Here is a 24,775-nt window from a genome sequence, read left to right as displayed (position 1 = left end):
CTAACGTTTGATCTTAGTACTGATCATTAGATCCATCATGATACCTAGGCCTTCATTCTGGGAGTCTTGAGCCCTCTGATGTAGTAACTGTGCACCCATAATTAACAAGCGTTTCACAATTTCTGGGAGCTTATTCGGGGACATATTATTATATTGTATTTTGCTTAACCCGGCAAATATGTCCCTGGTAATTTCACATGAAGTAATATTAAATGCAAATGACCACAATCTCATAATTTAAAATTTCGATGGTAACTGTCATTTCTGGACAAATTGTGAATTTTAGGCCAATCAGAATGATTATACCTGTCATTGACAATAATCAGTTACTAAAATCATTACCGTAAGAATTATGCCACTCTGTGACTGCATCATTTTCTACATTATTATTACTAAACTACATAATCCAACATCTGCTTTAATGTGCATAATTTTCAACAAAAAATGGTGACTGACTCAAACGGAACAAAAGTTGATACAAATGCTTCAAATGGCGTGCAAAACAGAGTCCAACCCTTTGCAAACGTTTACTGGTCATCTTTAACCCGTTAGTTGCCATACTCATACAAAAAGGAGGTGGAACTTTGGCCCAGATGGCATTAACAGCCACAACTGATGGGCTGTGGAAGTTCTTTTTGGACAGAAGGAAATGAAAACCCAAAATATATTTTAAATATAATTCAAACAGAGTGAATACATCGTTCATTCTTTGACAAGAGAACATTTCGCTTCACCAGCAATGCCACTTCATGTTACATCACATTGTTTTTAATGCAGCAGTCACAGTGCTTAATTTGAGCCGGTGCTTGCCGGACACTCATTTTTGGGGGCTGGCACTTATTTTTCCTGATCGGACGTTACCAGAGAGCCAAAAGAGAGAAAACACACACAAAGGGAAAAGATGACGGAAGAGAAAGACAGACAAAACTTCCCAAAGATAGAAAGCAATAACATGCAAGAGATATATATGAAGGGACAGGCTGCAACTGATAGCGGATTGAAAAGTCGTGAGGTGGATTCAAGGCTATTCAGCTTTGGTATTCGGCACACTGACATTTAATAGCGCTGGTCGCAGGAGTTTGAGCAGAGCTTTGGGCACCAGCACTCATTCTTTTGCAGATGAAGCACTGCAGTCATTTCGAAAAGACACTTGCATTTTCGTGAAATTCTAATAATTTATCCAGCATTTCAAAGGTTTAATGTCCTACACCTTCAAGTGCATCATACTGAGAAATTTAGAACGTAATATGTAATGTAAAATCATCTTCTGAAGGACCAATGCTTGTTGGAAACATGGAGTTAATGAGGTGAACTCACAATAAACCTAAGACTGAGCTAGATGACACACGTATAAGACATACCTGAAATGCACAAAATAAAATATGACTACCTTTTATTGAAAGAAAGGATACATAAAGCGTTGTCTACTTTTGAGTGCAACATTGTCCATGTTTTACACAAATTATTCCTTTCCGGTAGGTAGAAAGGGCAAGACAAATAACATAGGGGGTCTATGCATTTATTCAAGACATTTATATTTTTGAAAAGAGTTTCATCCATTACTCGTGTGGGGAAAACATAAGACAGAAACTAAGGTTATTTTCACCTTCAGTGCGTCAAAGCTACAGAAAGGAGATAAAAGTGACACCAGGCTTAACTTATGACTGCATGCCACAAAGTCACATCTGGACAAAGCCCTGGACTTCACATCATGTTTTTACGAGTGATAATACAATTTACCTAAACAAGACTACAAGTCTCAAAGTGCACTGATGAGCTAAAGTCTAGGGGCTTTATTATGAGTCCATGGACCACCAGACTCCGGGGGGCGCAGTGGTGGCAGTCTTCCCACCACCCCATTACGGCCAGGGTGGTCGGGCCACCCTGGGACCACCGCAACCACCAGGGATCATTGATCCCTGGAGGTGGCGTGGTGGTATTGAGTCCGCAATATGCTTAACGGGGCCGCTGCAGTCCCACTAAGCATATTACGAGATTCCTCACCACCACACTTTTCATGGTGGTGCGACCTCTATGAAAAGTGTGTCAGTGAGGAAACACAGCTGGCCCTACAGGGCCCTCTTGTGCCTCATGCCATGTGGATGAACACAGTGGGGCACAAGATGTGTCCCCCGTGTGCATGCACACCAGTACCTGCACAACATGGGCTGGAGCAGTCCATGCTGCGCAGGTACTGCCTTTGACGTTCCCATTCATAGGCACCGCTCTGGAAATGCCAAAGAAGAAACACCCGCCAGACTGGAAAAAACTCCTGTTCTGGTGGGTGGTTCCTACATGGGTTTGGCGGTGTGACAGTGGGGCAGTCCTAATCCCGCACGGCCAAACTCTTCATAAGGCCCTAGGACTGGAAAAGTTGTGTCCTCATGACATTGAGCCATATGGTAACCATACCACAGGGAGACTTTGAGGAACCTCTGCTGGTGGATATGTGAGTTTAGGTTTTGCAGTAGCTCATTTAAGGGCCACATTTCTCTTTCGATTTCAGATTACCTTCAAACTTTTTGCATCAAAGAAACCTTACACTGCTGCAATCTGCCCAACCTCCTACTAGCCCCACCAGGATGCCCTTGGCTGTGATACACCGCTAAGTTGGCCTATATTCTTCTCCAAATCCTCTGACCTTTCTCCCTTTCTTCTACTGCCAGGGTTACCAATCATCGTTGATGAAATGTCCACAATTCCTATATCATAACGATCTGAGGCAGATGAATAAAGTTGTTACATACCTCTACTTACATTGAAAATCAAATGCTCCATCCATCTTCAATTATTACATTTTGGCAACAGGCCCATTAATATTCAAGAAACGGAAGCCAGTGTACAAGCAGAGGGATCCTTTTTTACATGATGTATCTCAAAGTGGATCCAAGCTAGGCCCAGATCCATACCTGTTTTCTTATACAAACAAATATTCCGTGGGTTAGTTAGATTGAGTTTTCTTGCATGTCAGTGTATATCCTGAATGGAATGGGTCCTACATTGGCCCCCTATTGTCCAATCTAATTCCTGCAATGTTAATTAAGGGCAATTTATGATCTTCCCTACATACCAAACAGACTGTGATTAATATAGAGTTTGAGACATGGCGATGGTGGCCGAAAGAGCAGTATACATACACAGGGGGTGCTCCAAGAAGTGGGAACGGGTGTGGGGAAAGTGGAATGCCTTCAGAGGTAATATATGTGCATTGCCGACCGATGATCTATCAACGGACAACAGTGAATGAATCATGGACTATAGAATGATCCCATCTGTATAGACTTAATGCTATATTGTATGAGAAAGTGTGTAACAGCGAAGAATGCTACAATGTAAAGTGATTGCTGGTCTCACTGTTCTTTAAACCTGATGATGTTTCGTGCCAATATTCAATAAAAAGAGTTAAAAAAAACTATATAGAGTTTGATATTGCCTAATGAAGTTTAATGCCACAGGTTTTACAGATGCACATCATTCACACAGTGAGGATAATTTACAATCTGAATTCTCAAAAATTCGAGCAAACCAGGAAATGCCATTTACATATAGAAGATTGACGCTGCTACAGTGGTCTCAATTTCTCCAAGGGCACAAAAGGTCAGACTATTAGTCTAACCAGGCTGCTTATTCATGAGAAGAATTTGCATTTGATATGGTACAAATTATGCAAAATAGGTATGATTATGCATCTGAGTGTCATTGCTGGAAACTTGACCTATTGTGTCCTTCTTATCGAAAAGCAAGAAGCAAACATCACTGATTTGACTTGTAATGTATTTTGCAGAATTACATAAACTATAGAGACATGGGGCCTGATTTGGAGTTTGGCAGAGCGGAAGCACCACAATAAATCAGTGGTTATCCCCCGTCACAAAACTCGTTCCCCCACTCCATATGGAGTATTGGGCAAGTGCCCGGTATACCCCAGCGGATCCACTGTCCCAGATTTTCCCTAATTTCAGTGCCATGCATGGCAGACACAGGAAGGGACAATGCAGAATGCCCCCAAGCACGGGCGAAAATGCCATGAGCTTGGGCTATTTGTTTTTTGTTTATAGAAAACAAACTCCCTCTTTGGGAATTTTTTTTTCTTTAAACAAAAAAGTTTCCTGATAGACCATTTCAAACGTGGTACCCACATGGCATACCTGCAGTGAATTGAGAGAAGAAGCCACTGTGCGGACCCCTTTCATAGCACAGAGATCCGAGCCAGGCAGGTGACCATCTCTTAACAGTGCCAACAGTCCTCAGCCAGGCTGGTGGGAGCTCTGAGCTCCTCCTGGATGAAGGACTGGAAGTTTGGCAGACCGATAGATTATTAGTGGCCGCTGGTGATATTTGAAAGTGGTGGGCCGCAAAAGTTTGGGGTGAGTGGCCTTTGGTGAGTGAGCATTGGGAGCGTGTCCAACTGTCATAAGTGGGTTCAGGGGGGTTGTTCCCAGAGAAAATTTTGAAAAAAGTGGGGGCTAATGGTGCATTTTCCAGCATATTGAAGAAAGCAAGAAGGTTAATAAAGCAATTGTTTACATGTCTTTTCAGACTCCCAAGCCTGCCAATAAATCTACTGGCACTGCCCGAGCTCAACTGTCCTTTCCGACTCCCAGTCTGTACTTTCACACTCCCAGGCCTGCCAGTAAGTCTACCGTCGTGGCCCCAGCTCCACTATCCTCTCAGACTCCCAGGACTGTCAGTAAATCTATTGACGGTACCCCCAGTTCCACTATCATTTCACACTCCCTGGCCTGCCAGTAAGTCTACCGTCACTGCCCCAACTCAACGGTCCTTTCAGACTCCCAGTCCGGCCTTTCACACTCCCAGGTCTGCCAGTAAATCTACTGTCGCTGCCCCAGCTCCACTGTCCTTTCAGACTCCCAGGCCTGCCAGTAAATCTACTGACACTTTAAGGGATTACTATTTGGTGCCGGTGGGAGGCATGAGGGTTACTGATGAGGCCAGGCTGATGCTGTCTCTGGCTTCTTGTCTCCCTTGTTCAACTGGACGCGCGCCGTCTGCTGGTAAGCTTCGCAGCCAATTCGTCAGCTTTACCCATCTCCTTATTCCTTGTCTAGGCCCTCCATACCCCTCCTACCTTTCCCACTGCCTCAACTTTATCTGACTCTTCTGGCCTATTCGTTACCCAACCAACTCCTGTAACCTCTCTACTCCCTCTGTCTCCCTATTCACCTCACAGTCACTTCTTATCTTCCCAAACCCCTCTGCCCCCACTGGCCCTCTCCTTCTCCCCTAACCTTCCCTCCCACCAAACCCTGCTTCTCATGCAATCTTCCTCTCCCTCTATTCGGCTTCTCCTTATCCTTATCAACTACTACCTCTCTTCCCTACGCCTCGTATCCATGAAAGCTTCCTCTCCCCTAACTCTCTGATTCTCTACTACAATCTCCTCGTTTTTTAAATAAAACTATATTGAATTTTCAAACATTCAGGAAGATAATGTCCTATTTATCTAGCTCATTTTACAGCCAATGACCTACAAAATAATGTCTTCTAAACATTGCAAACAAAATATACCTGCATGTTCCGTTAAACATTTAGAAGATACGGAAAGGAATACACGTTAAAACAAACCCAACCCTGTTTAGTTGAGCGAGAAGCCCCTGAGGCCCAATTGCACAGAAGTACAGAAGCTATGACCTCTGGAAAACATTCGGCACACAAAGGAAAACGTCGCAACTGTGGGCCAGCCAACCTTTCCGACTTTAAAGAATTTAAAGAGAGCAACAAGCAGTGTCGCTTGGCGGAGCAACAACATCGGAGGAAAACATGTCCAATAACAGAATCACTATTGAAAGCAGCCAGAAGGGTGCACATAAACATGGTCTGGCAGTCGAAACAGAATATTATAGACGATAAATGGAAACGCATTTTCATTGCTTGCTCCCAGTAAGAGCGGGGGATTTTGGAGTTATGTCAACAAGCTCAATGGTAGAAGCAACATACACAATGCAGTACCTGCCAAAGAATGGGCAGCCCACGCTACAAAGTTATACGTCGATCAGGATAAATCCAGGTTAAAAACAGTGGTAGTTGAAAACCATTGTCCAGAGGGAAAGGAGAATAGGGCTCTCATTTTCAGCGAAAAAGAAATCCTGCTCACATTGAAAGGCATAAGGAAGGATGGGGCCCCAGGTCCTAACGGGTTACCGGGAAGTGTCTTTAATGAAGATCGGGCCTTTTGGGCCCCCCATATGCATTGTCTATTCAACTACTGCTTCAAAATTTCAGGAGTACCAGACTCGTGGAAAGGCTCCATTTTGCAACCAAAGGCAATGCCTCACAGCCAGAGAATTACAGACTAATTGCTCTACTTGATGTGGACGGGAAGGCATATGCAAAAGTTCTTCTGAAAGAGCTAGAGGAATGGATAACAGGCAAATAAATAATACCACAATACCAGACAGGATTCCACCCGAACTCATCAACAATGGATAACGCCATTGCATTATCATACCTGGTAACTAAGGCCACAGAGGGTGTAACCCCTCTTCTATACGCCTGCTTCGTTGACTATAGCGCTGCCTTTGATGGCATCGACCGCAACATATTGTGGGCAAAACTTGCGAAGTGGGGCATACCAAGGATACTTCTGGTGGCCATTATGTCCCTCCACACTGGTACATGGGTCCGCACTAAGCTCACACAGACACACAACTGCCAAGATCTATATGAACAAAGGCTTAAAACAGGGCTGTGTGATTGCACCAACACTGTTTAACCTATACACTGCGGACCTGGGAGTTGCACTCTCAAAAACCAATATCTTTCCACCCAAATTGGGTCACCTTAGAATACCTATTATGCAATACGCGGACGACCATGTCATCCTGGAACAAACCAGAATAGGCATGAAAAAGGCTCTGGAGACTCCTCATCTTTACAACACAGAAAATAATTTCCAAACCAATGCAAATAAAACCAAAGTACTTGTCTTTAGGCATAAACCAAAAAAATCATTGTAGGGCTGGAACATCGGACCACTAAGAATTGCAACTGCAAATAGGTATACCTACCTGGGTGTACAATTCTCAGACACTGGTAGAACAACACCCCAGGCCAAATCACTGGAGACAAAATCTGCTAAGGTCACACACGCCCTATGCAAAATACACCAGAATCTTGATAGCCATTCACCGGAGGGTATCCAAAGAGTAATACAAGTCAAGCTATTTTCAACAAATAGCTATGGCCATCTGGCCTTCCCGGGCTTATTGTCCGATAAATTAGGGCACCTATATTTCATGGCTTTCAGGAAGGTCTTTAGACTGCCATTCTCGACAAGGCGTACACTGATCCGACTTGAGTTTAACCTAACATCAATGGACATAGAATGCAAAAAAGACATAGTAAAGCTGTATCACCGTGTGAACAAGGCTAGCCCAGGCACCATGAGGGAAGCACTTCAAATACTCTTCACGGATCAAACTAGTCGATGGACTAGGTACCTTGCTTCAGCTAACAAAACACTATGCCTGTCAGCTGATCACACAACGATATTACAACTGCCGACAGATAGCCTAAAAAACCTGTTAAAAAAACAGGGAAAGATAATCTCAAGAAACCAGTACATAGATACGATCAGAGTTATCCGCAGCGCAGAGGGCCTTGCCAAATCACATGAAGCCACTCTATGCCAACCATACCTGAAAGCCGGTCTGGGTAGACAAACTCTTCAAAATGTTCTGAAGACCAGGCTGCAAACTCTACCAATAAAGGACTATGGGGCACATTGGAAATCCATTCCAACTGGAAATAGAGGATGTCGCCTGTGTCAATACCACACAGAATCAGCAGAGCATGTCATCTGTTGTTGTCCAGCGTTGGTAAGCCCAAGGCGCAAATACTTAAGGCAATGTTCAACCTAAATAAAGTAAGAACATGCAAGGAGGCTTTAACGCACATATATACCACGACAGTACCAACGGAGCTGGCACATGCCGGGATGTTTTGCGCCGCTGCTGGAAAGATCTTATGTCAAACTCAAAGTACGAAAAAAAATAACAGCATAACAACCTACATGCCGACTGTCGACGAGCATCTACATCACCATTAGTGACCCTGTGCTAAATCCAATGGTCAAGAACAGTGCTTTTTCGTTGAGCAAACAATAACACAGCACGTTATGGCATCAGTGAATTTGCACCAAGCCCGTCAAGTTAAGATGAACTAATAATAGGGCATTGACTGATCAACAGACGTATATGTCTCTAGATGTTTTTCTCTTTTAAATTTCACCTCATTTTAGATGCTTTTTTATTAACCTACTGTTTTAACTATGATAGTAATATGCATTGCTTTTGTAAATGATTTTAGGTAATCATACAATAAAGTATTCATTCATTCATTCATACAGAAGATAAGGAAAGGAATCCATGTTAAAACAAACTCAACCCTGTTTAGTTGAGCAAGACGCCCCTGAGTTCCAATTGCACAGAAGTACATACTAGCAAGGCAGACTTCGAGACAAAGTTTCCCGGTAACAGAATAAGGTTTTATAAAACCCAGTACAGTGATGTTCTTGGTGATTTAATCTGGGCTACGAAAAACTGACCTGGGGTAATGCATCATTTTAGGGAAGTTTACTTACTTAAACGCTACGGCCAGTTAGTTCCATTAGATAGGGACTGAGGGGCTTGTGCCTCCGGTGCGTTATTTTAATATCGGAAAAAGTGAAGTACCGGTGACGCAAGGTGCTTGTAAATAAGCCCCTGAGTGTTTCCGTACAGACCGTACCAGTGTGGCAAGACCCTCCTAGTCTGCCACCACTCCTTTCTGATTCCTTCCCCCTCACTCCCTGCTCACCTCAGCTTTCCTCTCGGCCCATGCTTCATGCTGCCTGTACAGGGTGCCTAGGTCACTGGTGGTGATACAGGCGAGTGCGGGTGGGCACGTGTGCTAGTGTCAGCAGTGCCGTCAGTAGGTCTTACACCTGCTAGGCAAGACACAGCCGCACTTTCTTCTTGTGCAGAGGCTGTGGGAATTCACCCTCTCTGAGAGCCAGCACTGCTCAACCTCCAAGGGTGCCGACACAAACACCACCAATCCTGCAGTGCTCTCATGCAGTTTTCAGGATGAGAGAAGCGTCTCTGCTTGGAGGGAGCCGGCTAACCCAGCACTCCTTTTGTGACTGGAAGCCTGTGTCTGCAATCCCAGGCTGTTAACACAGCTGCTGGATTGGTGTGGGCAGAGATGCGCATGTCAGACTGGCCGTCGCAAGACAGCCAGTCAATCAGACATGCGCACTCTGAGTGTCATCCCTGCCACTGCATAATAAAATGGAAGTGAACCAATGTTAGTTCATGAATGTTGGTTTACTGCTGAGCTCGCCAGCGTGGCAGTGGTACGCTCCTCCGCCCTAACGGAGGATCCGCACCTGCAGCCCATGCATCAGGGTTTGAATGACCCCATAATATTTAAAGTATGATTTATTGCAGTTGACTTACCCAACAATGTAAATCTTTAATGAAACATGGCAACTCACATTGAATGGACTTGTTTTCATTTAATCGCTCCTATTTTTACATAAGCAACATGGCTAATCCCCTAGAATCAGATGTCCTATGGTTATAAAAACAAAGCAAAACTATCCATACCTACATGCTCAATTTTCAGGTTAGTGCATAGATGTTCTCTTATATGTTGATCATCACATAATCTAAAAAGTGTTGTTTGTTGGAGTTTGTACAGGTATTCTTACAAGAAGATACTGTCCGCAGCCTCTGGTGTAAGGTAAACTCTTCAACAATATGGTGACAAACATTTTTATACAGTAACTTAGTTCCCACTATGGTTCAACTAACCCACACAGTACTGTTTGCCAAGTTGTTAAACTAATAATATGGGTATTTCCAGTTTGTGGTGATCGTTCTCAGTGTATTACCCAGCACTGTCTAAGTAGATAGCATTACACTATGACTATAGGATGGTGGATTAAAACAAAAACATACATCAACTGCTTCATGCTTCCGCTGTGTTAGTCAATCAATTCGTAAGGAAGCCAATTTATATGTCAAATATGAATTAGCAGCGCTATCTCTCGAATAGACCAAATATGTGAAAACTGAGTCATGATTCTATTTAGCTGAATTGTAGAAATGTGCACTTCCCACACAGTGATTTGGAACTACTTTAAACTTCATTATGCTTTTCTGTCCAATCATCCATTGATGATGCGGCTTCAAATTCTCAACTTGCCCTAATATAACTACTGATCGCTACGCATGCGCTCAATGGCCATTGCAAAGCTTCAGTCATCTATAGAAGGTCTGGTCAGACAAATGGCCCCCAGAATGATAAGAATGCAGAAGTAAATGGATGGCGGATTTGGATGGTGACATATATCCACTAAGGGCTCAATGCACAAAGGTTACACAGCAGCTGCCCGTGCAGGTAAGAACGGTGGAGCCGGGTGGGGGGGGATTTCGACAGACGACTGGAGGGAAAATCAATTATTTATTTAATTTTCCCTCGTGTTCGTCTGTCGAATCCCCCCCACCACACCCCACCGCCCCACTGCTCTTACCTGCACCGGCTGCCGTTGCAAAGGTAAACTTAGACCTGAAGTCCAAGTTTAGACCTGAGTCCAAGTTTAATTTTGTGAATTGTTATGAAACATTGCACAGAATCTTTTTTTCCAAATGTTCACAAATAAGAGCGAGAAAAGCAGATTCAATCATTGTAACATAGCGTGGTCAAGGCATAGCAATAATTCATTATTTCTTTTTAACATTAATCTCCAAAAATTTGATAAAGGCATATTTATCACAGTCAAACAATTGCTTCCCATTGTACCTGGATTAAACTTCGAGGTCAGGTGAGTACATCACACAGCGATTACTAAAGTAAGCAGAAGGGTAGATTGATCTGGTTTTGTATCCTTTCTAAAGGTGGTTATATAACTGAACTTCCCATGGCCTCAGACATCAAGGAGACGGAGTTGTGGCACTGAAACATTAATGTGATCTGATTTGGCTCAAGGCCTCTGCGGAAGGGGCTCAGGGGCTTCTAAGGACAGGCAGTGATTGCATCACTAATGAAAAATAAAGCGTTCGGAGAACTGGGTGTGTGTTCAAATTGTCAAAGTTTATGTATTTTAAGTGTAGGCTGCGCTAGTTTATTATTATAGCGGTAAAAGAATGATATTATTTTACCAATTGTGTTCTTTTTTCTTTATGTTTCAAACGCTTTATTAGCAAACAGTGACATATGTAACATACCAGGAATACAATTCAAAAACATGAATAAAACATCAGAATTGGCTGGCATCTAAGCGAAAAGAGTAAAGGCAATTTTGGGATTTTATATAAAGAGGGAAGGAAGAGGAGAGGGGAGAGAGCAGAGGAAGGAGGGGTAAGGAAAGAAGAGGAAGCAACAACATTATGATATAAAGAGATACAAACAGAGAAAAGGCATATCAGATTGCATCATTACAGAGGTGTAAATATGAAATATCCAACGTATATGTATATATATAATGTGAACAGGGTAAGAACAAAAAAAACAGAGATAATATTATTCAAGGAGGTTTAAAATTTTCAGCAGTTCGATATGAGATACTATGTAAAACAATATGATCTAAATAGGTGGTGAGGTGTAACCAGAAGAGATCTCTATTTAACAATGGTTTACAAGAGGAGGCGAAAGCAACATCAAGTCTATGAAAGTGACAAAGGGTATTCCACCAGTGTTGTATGGAAAGCTTTGTGAGTGTTTTCCAGTTGAAGGAGATGTGCTGAAAGGCTAGAGCAAGCCTAACATCAAAAAGACCATGCTCATGAGAAGGAAGATCTAAAGAATCAGAGAGGCTACCAGCAAAGAGGAGGGGAATAGAATAAGGAAAGGAAATTGTGAATATTCGCGAAATGTAAGACCAAACCTTACCCCAAAAGTCCGAAACAGTAGGGCAAAGAAAGAGAAGGTGGGAAAGGTCAGCATTAGCGGAGCCACAAGTCCAACAGTTAGAGTCAGCAGAGGAAGAAAAACGAGCTAAAGATGTAGGGGAAAGATAAAGTCTGTGATAAAGGAAAAACATAGACTGAGTAAGAGAGGCAGAGCGAGAAATTTTTAAGGATCTAGACCAGAGTTTATCCCAGAAGTTGGTAGACCATTCACAATTCAGATCCGACTCCCAAGAAAGCTCCAATTTAGATTTAGCACGATCAGGATTGGGGGCTGAAAAGAATTTATATATAAGAGAGGCCTTGGGTAGAGTGAGGAGTATATTAAGAAAGGGGATTTGATTATCGGATGAGGATTGAGAGGGAAGAGAGAAGTAAATGTCAAGAATAATAGACATAAGAGTAGTAAACTTCTGCAAAAAGGAGCGAGGACAACGAAATATGGATTGAAATTGAGGAAAGGAACAAGGTGAAACTCCTTCAAAAAGATGTTTAACCCATATGATACTCTTTAATCTCCACGCTTTCCAAAAAATTGGTCTATTCTTGAAGAGGATAAGCGAATTATGCCAAATAGGGGAGTCTAAGAAAGATTCCTGAGAAGTAGTAGGAGGATGGACCAAAGGTTTCAAAAGGGAGCAGGAGTGTCTGAATAAGGGAAGAGAAGAATGAGAAGATTTGGCAGAAAAACACATAACTTCCTTGAAAGAGAAGGGTGATATCAAAATTTGTTCAATGGAAAGCCAAAGGGGAGTAAAGGGGGAGGGATCCGATATAAACCATTTGGCGGCCTGGCGAAGGGAAAAGGATTTATGATAAAGGCGAAAATCCGAGAAGTTTACCCCACCGCTTGATTTTGGCTTACGAAGAGAAGATAAGGCAATTCTGGCTTTTTTATTCTTCCAAAGAAAGAGACATGAATCAATACACTTGAAATGGACAGCAGGAATGTGAACGGGAAGCATGGAGAGTATATGAATTAAAATAGGGGCAATCATCATCTTAACCGAATCCAACCGTCCCCACCAAGAAAGAAAAAGAGGGTTCCAAGAAGAAAGTGTTTTCTCAATACGAGATAAGACTGCAGACATATTCAATTGGATTGAAGAGGCAATAGAGTTAGAAAACCAAATGCCAAGGTATTTGATTTTTTAACAGTTCCAAGCAAATCCAGTGGAAGAGAAGGAGTGGGGACAACAGAATTTTGTAAGGGGGAGAATTTCAGTCTTGTCTGAATTAATTTTGTAGCCGGAGACTTGCGAAAAGGATTCAAATTCAAGTAATAAAGGAGGAATAGAAGTTTCAGGAGCAGAAATAAATAAAAGAATATCGTCTACATATGCCGAAAGTTTCAGCTGATGCTCACCGTAAGAAAAACTGGAAATGGAATCGTTATTACGGATAGAAGATAAAAAGGGCTCAAGAGCTAAAACGAAAAGAAGAGGGGATAAGGGGCATCCTTGACGAACACCACGCTGGAGAGTAAAATAAGGTGAGAGTCGGCCATTAACTAAGACCGAGGCTTTAGGAGCAGAATATGTAAGGAAATAAGAGATATGAATTTAGAACCAAAACCATGCCATTGTAGCGATGCAAACAAGAAGGACCAATCTTCTCTATCAAAAGCTTTCTCTGCGTCGACAGAGATAGGAGCCAGAGATGTAGATGAGGAGGGAACTTTATTTAAAACATTGAGAAAGAGACGAGAGTTATCGGAAGTTAGTCTTCCTTTCACAAAACCACATTGCTCTTTACCGATAAGGTGAGGCATGAGGGGATCTAAACGTAAAGCTAGCAACTTAGCAAACAATTTATAATCAACATTGACAAGAGAGATCGGCCGATAATTTTTACAAAATTTGGGATCACAACCTTCTTTAGGAATGAGGCAAATAGTGGCCTCCTGGAAGATGCCCTCTGTCTTACTAGCTAAATAAAATGAGTGAAAAAGTGTAAGAAGTTTCGGGAGCAGTAAATCAGAAAAATGCAAATAAAATTCAACAGAAAAACCATCTGGATCAGGTGTTTTCCCCTTAGTGAGAGTATTCAAAGCGGTGGAGAGTTCATGAAGAGAAAGATCATTATCAAGATCAAGAAGGTTAAGATGGGAAGTAGCGGAAGAAGGAATTTTATCAAGATAAGACTGGATGAGAGAAGGGGAGGGAGGAGATTCTGGTGTATAGAGATTTTGATAAAAAAGTTTAAATTAATTGAGTATCTCATGATCTTTATGCAGAAGGGAATTATTAGAAGAGTTTCACGGTGCTGTTTTGAGAGGTCTGTTTTCTTCTTGAGTCTATCCCTTCGCGCCGGGAAACCCATTGCGGGTAGCTGTTGCGCTTTATAAGTTCAAATAAATAAATAAATAAATAAACGGAATCTATAAGAGTGCATTCCTTACGTGTTTTGAGGTAATTTGCTAAAAGTTTCCCTGCTTTAATATGACCACGGTAATAACTGGCGCTACTCCGCAGGAGCATAGATGAAGCATTGTCTGTAATTGTTTTGTTAAAAGCAATCTTCGCTCGAATCAGTTCTGGAGATATGGAATTTTTAGAAGTGGTATAGAATTCATGTTCCAGAAATTTGATATGTGCAAGGGTAGTTGTCCGCTGTTGAAGAAAGCGTTTATTTTTCTTTGAAACAAAGTCTACATTGTGACCTCTAGTTGTGGCTTTAAAAGAGTCCCAGATTACATGGGGGGAGGAGCTGGAGTTGTAGTTAATTTAAAAGAATTCATTAGCAAAAGAGCAAAAGGAGGAAGAGAAGAGAGGGTCGGTAAGAAGAGAATTATTAAAACGCCATCAAGAGGATTTCGGGTGTGGAGGGAGCAAGTCAAGATCTGTTACAATTGGGGCATGATCGGAGATAACTATGGGCTCAATAGAGGAAGACAGAAGATTTTGAGATAATGACTGAGAAAGAAAAAAATAGTCTAGACGAGAAAGAGATGCATGAGGTGGAGAGAAAAAAGAATAATCAAGAGTGTCTGGGTGAGAAAGTCTCCAAGAGTCAATGAGATGTGCCTGAGAGATAGTATCAAGAAATTGTTTCACGAAACTGAATATATTTTTGGGTAATCATCGGCCAAAAGGAAAAGTCAGGCAGTGTGGGACCATAAACATTAAAAACAGTTAAATGAACAGAATTAATTGATAATTTGGCAAGTATCCATTTACCTTCCGCGTCATTTTCTTGTGATACAACTTTACATTTCAATTTCTTATGACAGAGGAGGGCACCACCATTTTTTTTATTAGTAGATGGAGAGAATAAAACCGTACCCACCCAGCCTCTTTTCAACTTAAGTGATTTAATGTCTGTGAGATGTGTTTCTTGTAAAAAGACTATGTCTGGGCAAGGTGGGAAAGGATTCTCTGTCTTTAAATAGGATTGTTAAAACCCTTTACAATCCATGAGATAACTCTGAAAGTAAAAGCATAAAAAATGTAATAGAAACAAAATGCACAATGATAGGAGGATGAGAGAGGATGCCAATGAATAAAGGGAAAGGGATGAAGAAGGGGGATGAAAATGGAAAAGGAGAGGAAGGACCATGTGAGGAAAGAGAGTAGGGGGCATATGTATCAAAACCCGAATTTGCGAATCTCAAATAGCGATTTTTTGAGAATCGCTATTTGAGAATCGCAAAATGGGATGTATTTAAAATATCGCTAATATTTAGCGATTTCTTAAAATTCCTTAATTGCGATTAGCAAATTGCGAAATCGCAATTAAGGAATACCTGCCCATTCATTTCTATGGGCCAGGAGACCCATAGGAATGAATGGGAAGTAATTCACAAATTGCGATTTGCAATTTGCTAATCGCAATTTGAGAATAATTTCAAAGGTGCAAGGGTGTCAAGATGACACCCTGATGCACCCCTGAAAGCAGCATGTGTGGACATATGGCGCACATACATGCCCTAAGGGCATGTATGTGCGCCACGTGGCACTTATTAAAATTTAAAATAGTGCATTTTTAAAAGAATTCGCAAATTACCACCAACTAGAAGTGGGTGGTAATTTGCGATTTCTTATGGATTTTTCGCAAAACTTTGTTGCCTGTTACATTTCATTAAAGAAATCGCAATTTGCGATTTCTTAAATGCTTACGAAAAGTTAGGAAATCGCAAAATTAGCGATTCCTTAAATTTGCGCTGAAAAATGGCTCATACATACCGTTTAGCGATTTTTTATTCGCAAACGCTGTTTTTTGTGAATCGCAGCGTTTGCGAGTAAAAAATCGCTTGATACATATGCCCCTAAAATCTTATGCAATACCAAATACGTGATAACGGATAAGAAGAGAGGAAAAGCAAATTCAGAATCTAGGGAAGTAGTGAGGGGGGGAATAGGAAAGGATAAAGGGAAAAGAGAGCTACGAGAAGAGACAGTACAAATCCAAAGGACAACTGAGGGAACATACCTGAGGGGAATGAAGACAACATAAGGAGGATGGGGCAGTGGCGACAAACGGAAGACGATACGCCTGAACCAGGAAGCCTGGTCGCATCAGAACAACATATAAGAGAATACACAAACGGACCAAACAACTTTTAAGGATGACAGGCGAAACCTGTATAAATATAAGAGGGAAATGAGAAGAAAAATATCAAAAATTGGCAAAGAGTGAAATGAAGATACAAGTCAAACACAAAGTTTAGAATTAAGAATGAGATAAGAAGATGGCAGATAAAAAGAAAATGAAGAGAAGAGGAGGTAGGCAAAGAGGAGTAGATACCAAAAGGAGGAAGAGCGCAGATAATATAATATAAGAAGAAAGTAAGAGATGAGGAAGAGCAGCAATATTGAGAGAAAGGAGAGTAAAAACAAATGATTTGAGACATATATGCACCCATAAAGAGGAAGAAGACTAGTATATATAAAACATGAGAAATTCATGCAAAAATAACAAGGCAACAATGAGAATCTAAGAATTCTACATTTAACAAATCAGCAGATAACAAGTCAACCCGTAGGAGGGGAAGCAGTGTCCATATTAGTTGAAGTATGAGAATGGATAAACTTCTTAAGTTCTGCAGGATCTTCTAGGGACAGGGTACGATTTTGGAAGGTAACCTTGAAAATGCAGGGGTGAAAGAGGCCATATCGAGCTCCCATTGAACAAAGTGGTGGACGAAGGTTGAGAAATTCTTTCCGTCTGCTTGCTGTAACATTAGAGACATCTTGAGAGAGATAGACTCTTTGACCAAGCCAAGAGATTTGACGTTTGGCTCTGGCGGCAGAGAGAACAGAAAGTAAATCGGTATATTTGAGGAAAAGAATGATAACTCCCCGGGGTCTGACCGGAGATGAAGAGAGTGAAGGACGTGGGCCAAGTCTGTGAGCTCTTTGGATATTGAGTGAAGTGGATGGAGGCATGTCCAACAGTTTTGGCAAAAAAGATGCGAAAAAAGTGACGGGATCCTTTCCTTCCAAAGTTTCGGGTAGTCCGTAGATGCGTAGATTGTTCCGTCTATTGCGATTTTCCAAATCTTCTGTGTGCTGTTGAAGTTTTCAAACCTCTTTCTCTGGTGAGGATAGTCTGTGGGAGTCATTTTGAACCATTGAAAGTTGCTGTTCCATTGTAGAGACTCTATTCTCCATTGACGACCATTTATCCTCTAGAAATTGCATTTTGTTATTTGTTTCCTCCACAAATGGGCATAAAGCGCGAATTTCTTCCAGCAAGAGTTCCATGGAAATAGCAGGTGATGGTTGTACATGAGATGGAGGGTCTTGCTTCAGACGTTTAGGAGTGGACGTAGGCGGAGAAGTTTTATTTGGTGTAGAATGCGACAATTGAGCACGAGCAGTAGGTACACTAGCCATGTCTGCAGAGGAAAAAGGAGTAGTCTTTGGAGAAGGCAAGGAAGGTGCAGGCAACGTCGAGGAGGAAGCTTTGGGGACAAAGACAAATTGTGGTTTGCGTAGTTTGCCCATAAGCCAGTTACAATCTAGTACCGTAAAAAATTGCTGAGGCGACTGAAAATGTCACAGAAGAGACGACTGCTCCGATGTACACTTGGGTAGACATACCATTCCAGAATAAAACACTACTCCAGAATAAAACACTACTCCAGAATAAGACAAGCGCATTAAATTCCCAAAAGCAGTGCAGATAGTAGAAAGCCGGCGATAAGATAGAGGCTCATAATTGAAGTTAGCGGCATTCAGTCAGAAGGGCTGCCATGAAGAACATTCCAGAAGAAGATATGTAACCTCTAAAAAAAAAAGGAACATTCCATACCTAACGCCACTTTGCAGAGATACATTTTGTTCCAATATAAGTGTGCAGCAGGATATACTCCATAGCAGTACCAACAATACGAACTGGTGCACTATAATAAATATGCTGAGCAAGCTTGCTGTGGAAAGTGCGCACTTGAAAGTAAGGCTAAGCAGGCAATATTCAGGAACTTGCAACAGAGAAAAACGCTTACAGCAACAAGAAGACCAGTACCTTAATAACAGATAAAGAGTCCTTCTTATTTGATTAATCCCTGTGGAGAGACCAGATGCGACGTGCGGCAAGGAAAATGGCGGCCGCGTTACTGAGGAGAGCCTGCTGGTGACAGTATCGGCATAAAGCGCGGTATATATCAAACCGCAAATATCATTAAGGCAGTCTCTGTGTCCTCCGGTTGTGGGAGCAGCAAAAACCGCATAGGAAACAGTGCCAAATAACGCACTTGCGGTCCATGTAATGCTCCGGTGCGTCGGAGATCGGGACTCAAGCGGCCATCTTGGTCCGGCGTCGAAGCCACGCCCCCAATTGTGTTCTTGTTAATGGCGAGCCCTTCAATGTATTTTCACATTTAGGTAGGAAACCAATGCAGACCTCATGCCGCTCATTAAAGTCTGACTGGCTAAGGAATAATCTGAAATAAAACTATATGTCAAATAAAATATTTAACCTTTAATTTTACTATTAAACACAGGCGTTCCACTTTGTTCCTCGAAGACAAGCCCATGCCAGATTTCTTGGAAATCCACATAGGATAGATCTAGATATTCACAAAAGAGATGAACATCTACACTAGTACATGCCGAATCACTGACAATATCGACTACAAGAATATCGACGTCAAAAATTTCAGAGGCGAAATATCGAGATCCAGAATATCGACATCCTATCTACATTATGGTAAGTACAAAAATATCGAAGAAAAAAATATTGTTGTCAAAAATATCGTTGTAAAAAATATCATTTTTTCCCCTTAAAATAAGTAAAAATGTTTAAAAATTATACATTAAGGGGTCGATTCCAATCCTGGGAAAAGGCTGTACTAATCGTTGTACGGAGCGTTTTCTCCGTACGACTCGTACCCGGTAAACTGTCCGTACAACCTAGGAAGTACGATTCGTACAGAAAGCCTATTTCCTTACGTTTCACACAAAAGACCGTACGGTTAAAATAAAACAACGATTCTGATCCGGAACAGCTTGTACGCGACGTCCGGACGCATTCAAGCAACGGTTTCTGGCCCAGCAAGTATGATTGGTCCCTACGTCACTCCGTACGGCTCTTTTTTTACGGGAGCCAAACACAGTCGGAAAAGCAGAGTCCGACGCAAACCGCTACACTACGGAGCCCCGGTACGCGACGTACACGCCATGAACCCCATCGTACGTGTCATCCCGGTCCTCCTAGCCTACGACCTGGTGCACCGGACCCGATGCACACGCCGCAGAAGGTGAGAACAACACCCTGGGGCCAGGGCGGGAGTGAGGGGCAGGAAACATACCCCATACCCAAAGCAAAACCTATAATATAGAGCCCATATATTACCACCAGGGTCTGGTCACATGGGGGGGCGTGGCCAGCAACCCCTGCGTACCGCAACAACAGAAGTGGACGTGTACGGTGCGTTGCACACGTACCCCTAGCACCAGTAGAACAGTGATACGGACCGTACACACGCAACGAATGCGTGGGTACGGTGCGTTCCACACGTACCCCTACGGCACCAGTAGAACAGTGATACAGACCGTACACACGCAATGAATGCGTGGGTACGGTACGTTACACACGTACCCCTACGGCACCAGTAGAACAGTGATACGGATCGTACACACGCAATGAATGCGTGGGTACGGTGCGTTCCACGCGTACCCCTACGGCACCAGTAGAACAGTGATACGGATCGTACACACGCAATGAATGCGTGGGTACGGTGCGTTCCACGCGTACCCCTACGGCACCAGTAGAACAGTCATACGGACTGTACACACGCAATGAATGCTTGGGTACGGTGCGTTCCACGCGTACCCCTACGGCACCAGTAGAATAGTCATACAGACCGTACACACGCAATGAATGTGTGGGTACGGTACTTTCCACACTTACCCCTACGGCACAAGTAGAACAGTGATACGGACCGTACACACGCAATGAATACGTGGGTACGGTGTGTTCCACACGTACCCCTACGGCACCAGTAGAACAGTCATACGGACCGTACACACGCAATGAATGCGTGGGTACGGTGCGTTCCACACGTACCCCTACAGCACCAGTAGAACAGTCATACGGACCGTACACACGCAATGAATGCGTGGGTACGGTGCATTCCACACGTACCCCTACGGCACCAGTAGAACATTGATACGGACCGTACACACGCAATGAATGCGTGGGTACAGTGCGTTCCACACGTACCCCTACGGCACCAGTAGAACATCCATATGGACCGTACACACGCAATGAATGCGTGGGTAGGGTACGTTCCACACGTACCCCTACGGCACCACTACAATAGTGATACGGACCGTACACACGCAATGAATGCGTGGGTACGGTGCGTTTCACACGTACACCTACGGCACCAGTACATTTGGGATACGAGGCGTACACACGCCAGGGATGTGGGCTTACGGACTGGCCCTGCATGTTACCTTCATATTGGTGTGTGTGTAGGTCCAGGCCAGCAGTGTACTGCTCCAAGGGGGTAGGTGGGTGGGTGCAGAGGATTCCCAGCAGTGGCCACACATATAGGGGTGGGTGCAGATTAATACCAGCAGTGGACAGAGACATGGGGGTGGGTGCAGATGAATACCAGCAGTGTCCAGACATATGGGGGTGGGTGCACAGGACTCCCAGCAGTGGCCTGCAATATGAGGGGTGGGTGCAGATGAATACCAGCAGTGTCCAGACATATGGGGGTGGATGCACAGGACTCCCAGCAGTGGACAGAGACATGGGGGGGTGCACAGGACTCCCAGCAGTGGCCTGCAATATGAGGGGTGGGTGCAGTTGAATACCAGCAGTGTCCAGACATATGGGGGTGGGTGCACAGGACTCCCAGCAGTGGACAGAGACATGGGGGTGGGTGCAGAGAACTCCCAGCAGTGGACAGAGACATGGGGGTGGGTGCAGAGGACTCCCAGCAGTGGACAGAGACATGGGGATGGGTGCAGATGAATACAAGCAGTGTCCAGACATATGGGGGTGGGTGCAGAGGACTCCCAGCAGTGGACAGAGACATGGGGGTGGGTGCAGATGAATACCAGCAGTGTCCAGACATATGGGGGTGGGTGCACAGGACTCCGAGCAGTGGACAGAGACATGGGGGTGGGTGCACAGGACTCCCAGCAGTGGCCTGCAATATGAGGTGTGTGTGCAGATGAATACCAGCAGTGTCCAGATATATGGGGGTGGGTGCACAGGACTCCCAGCAGTGGCCTGCAATATGAGGGGTGTGTGCAGATGAATACCAGCAGTGTCCAGACATATGGGGGTGGGTGCACAGGACTCCCAGCAGTGGACAGAGACATGGGGGTGGGTGCAGATGAATACCAGCAGTGTCCAGACATATGGGGGTGGGTGCACAGGACTCCCAGCAGAGGCCTGCAATATGAGGGGTGTGTGCAGATGAATACCAGCAGTGTCCAGACATATGGGGGTGGGTGCATGGGACTCCCAGCAGTGGACAGAGACATGGGGGTGGGCGCAGAGGACTCCCAGCAGTGGACAGAGACATGGGGGTGGGCGCACAGGACTCCCAGCAGTGGCCTGCAATATGAGGGGTGGGTGCAGATGAATTCCAGCAGTGTCCAGACATATGGGGTGGGTGCACAGGACTCCCAGCAGTGGACAGAGACATGGGGGTGGGTGCAGACGACTCCCAGCAGTGGACAAAGATATGGGGGGTGTACATCATTATCAGATTACCACACCTACATGGTGGTATGGAGGCATCCCTAACTTTGGACTATGATGATAGTGCACATCACTGACAGCTGTCCCACTCCCAGGAGGATGGATGTATTTCACACACTGCATGACACACCACATGTGTGTGTGAGGACATATAACACATGCATACCCACCCATGGCGGATGCAGCACAATACACACCCTGATATCATGCCACAAGATTGTATAGTCGTGTAACTGTCTACAAAACTAAGATAGCCAAAGGGAACACACACTGTCACGCACATCCCAGGACTGATAGGAATGTCCAGGTGCTGGTCCAGCCACCAAGATGTTGTCTCTCATGGAAGGAATAGGGTGGAAGTCCCCTAGATACAATGCCCACAATTGTCAGTCAGGTGCCCAAATACCCTGCATAACAAGTACCATTTGTGTGGTAGGCCGTGATTACACACATGCATAGTGCTGAAAAGGGGGAATTTGTCCATGCAGGCATTTCGACATACTCAAAACACAAGTACAGTGACTAGCAAGGATGTCACAGACGATTCAGCAGGAGACATCGGTGAGCAGGCATGGCCATTGTTGAAGGGATCAGTCAACAACAAAGGAAATGTTGACACAGGTCAGCACAACAATTGTGCAACTGTTTGCAGGGAAGATGTCAGGTGCCACAGAGGAAGGAACACTCCTTGGGACAATGTCTCTAAACAAAATTAACGCACACTACCAATGATTCTTTGCAGAGACATTGTGATGGCACACAGATACCATGGTCCACCTGAGTCATGACCATCATACAAAAACATTTCTCACAACCCCAACACATTACCAGAACACCAACTCCAGGAGCCTCAGCACCAACATCAAGTACCTGAAATGCAATAGTGTTGAAAGTAAAAAGAAAGGCTTTATTCAGCACTTAAAAAAAAAAATGAAAAATAGACTATGTACATAGGCCAATGGCCAGTCCATATTTCAAGACCAAGGGGGGGCATAGGGGACCGCGTCTACCCCTAGCTTGCATGCACAAAGGAACCTCAAGGTTTGTCGACCGGGGGGGCATCATCTGTGGCAGTACCAGGCACCGCAGGGACAGGAGGGGAAAGGGTAGGTGTTGTGGGTGCAGGGGGGATGTCTCCACCACAGGGGGTGGGGCAGCACCGAAGGTGGAGGTGAGCTCGGCGCTGCCCACTGCTGCCAGTGCCTCCATCCGAAGCCCTGCACCTGAGGATTGCCCAGGGTCAACAGAGGGTGTGGTGGGTGAGGGATGGGGTGCAGCGCTCTTGGGGGAGGGGGTCGAGCTTGTGGGGGACTCAACTCCCGTGCCCGGGGACTTCCTCACCCGCTTGTGGGGTGGTCGCTCAGTGGGGGCGAGATCCAGCTCACCCATAAAGATATTCTTGGGTGAGAGTTTGGCAGGGGAGCCAAGGGAGTGGTTTTGGAGGAACAGGGTTGTGAGGACTGCGGACTGCGACTGTGGCTGCGTGTATGTCGTCTGTCCCCAGACCCTGTGGGTGTGCCTACCTCCCCCTGAGTGTGCATGCCAGGAGGTGTGCGCTTTGCCTTACTTGGGGGTGTGCTGGCTGTGTCTGGTGGGGTGCGTGCCCATGACTGTCTGTGTGTGTGTTGGACAGGCATGGGAGAGGGAAGTGTGGATGGGTCTGGGGTAGGGGGTGGGACGGAGCGCTGCAGGAGACTAACTGCTGCCATCAGGGAAGAGTCCATGGACCGCAGAATCCTGCGTTGGTCAGACATCGTTGCTGACATGCCCTCCATGAACGACACCATCTGTGTGAGCAGTTGAGTGTGTCCATGGAGGACATTCAGCACCGATGCCTGCCCAACCTGCAACTGCCGCAGTATGTCCACAGACTCTTCACTGAGGGCAGCAGGGGTGACAGGGGCAGGGGGTGTGGTGCCTGGGCCGAAGGAGACATGGTGGGCCTCTGCACGGACAGAAGGGACGGGAGCAACTGGGAGGGCGGTGATGGTAACGGAGGAGGCGGGGACAGATGTGGGGATGCTGCCAGGTGGTATTGCAGCCTCCGCCTCCCCCAGGAGGTCAGCGTCTGACCCGTCGGCGTCGTAGCTGGTATCGTGTCCAGACAGGTCCTCTGACTGACTCCCCTCGCCCTCCGTGCCACTGGCTCCTCCTGACTCTACAGCACTGGTGGCACTGTCGCTGGGTCCCTCCTCCAGGTCCGTGCAGATGTCTCCCTCCATTGCAGATGATGATGCTGTGGGCAAGGAGAAGAAACCGAAATGCATCAGTCACCTGTATACATCTGACACATGAGCACAAAGACAATTGGTCACAGTGCATATCAGGCAATGCATCATGAGTAACAGCTAGATTACTCCGCACATATGTAAGCCCGGTACTGCCCAGTTGGTAGACCCACTATGCCACTTGGACACAAGGAAAAAAGAACACACCAGGCCACTACTTGAATGAGAAATACACTGAGAAGCTAGTGTTTGTGAACCGGTGAGCACAGCAATACAATGAAGTCATGCCACCTCTTGTTTACCCTGAAAGAAACAGTAGTGGTGCACCCAACGTAAACTGACACACCTCAATACTCAAGGTGTCACCACACTCAGAGACCTGTAAGTACTTTTGAACACAAAACGAAAAAATGTTCGTACCTTGGGACTGACAATACTTTACACAATCGACATGTTTGGAATGTGCCA

The sequence above is a fragment of the Triturus cristatus genome, chromosome 5_1 (genome assembly GCF_964204655.1).
Source record: "Triturus cristatus chromosome 5_1, aTriCri1.1, whole genome shotgun sequence".
In the NCBI taxonomy this organism is placed as follows: domain Eukaryota; kingdom Metazoa; phylum Chordata; class Amphibia; order Caudata; family Salamandridae; genus Triturus; species Triturus cristatus.
The sequence above is the reverse complement of the archived record's forward strand: the minus strand, read 5'-3'. Positions refer to the sequence as shown.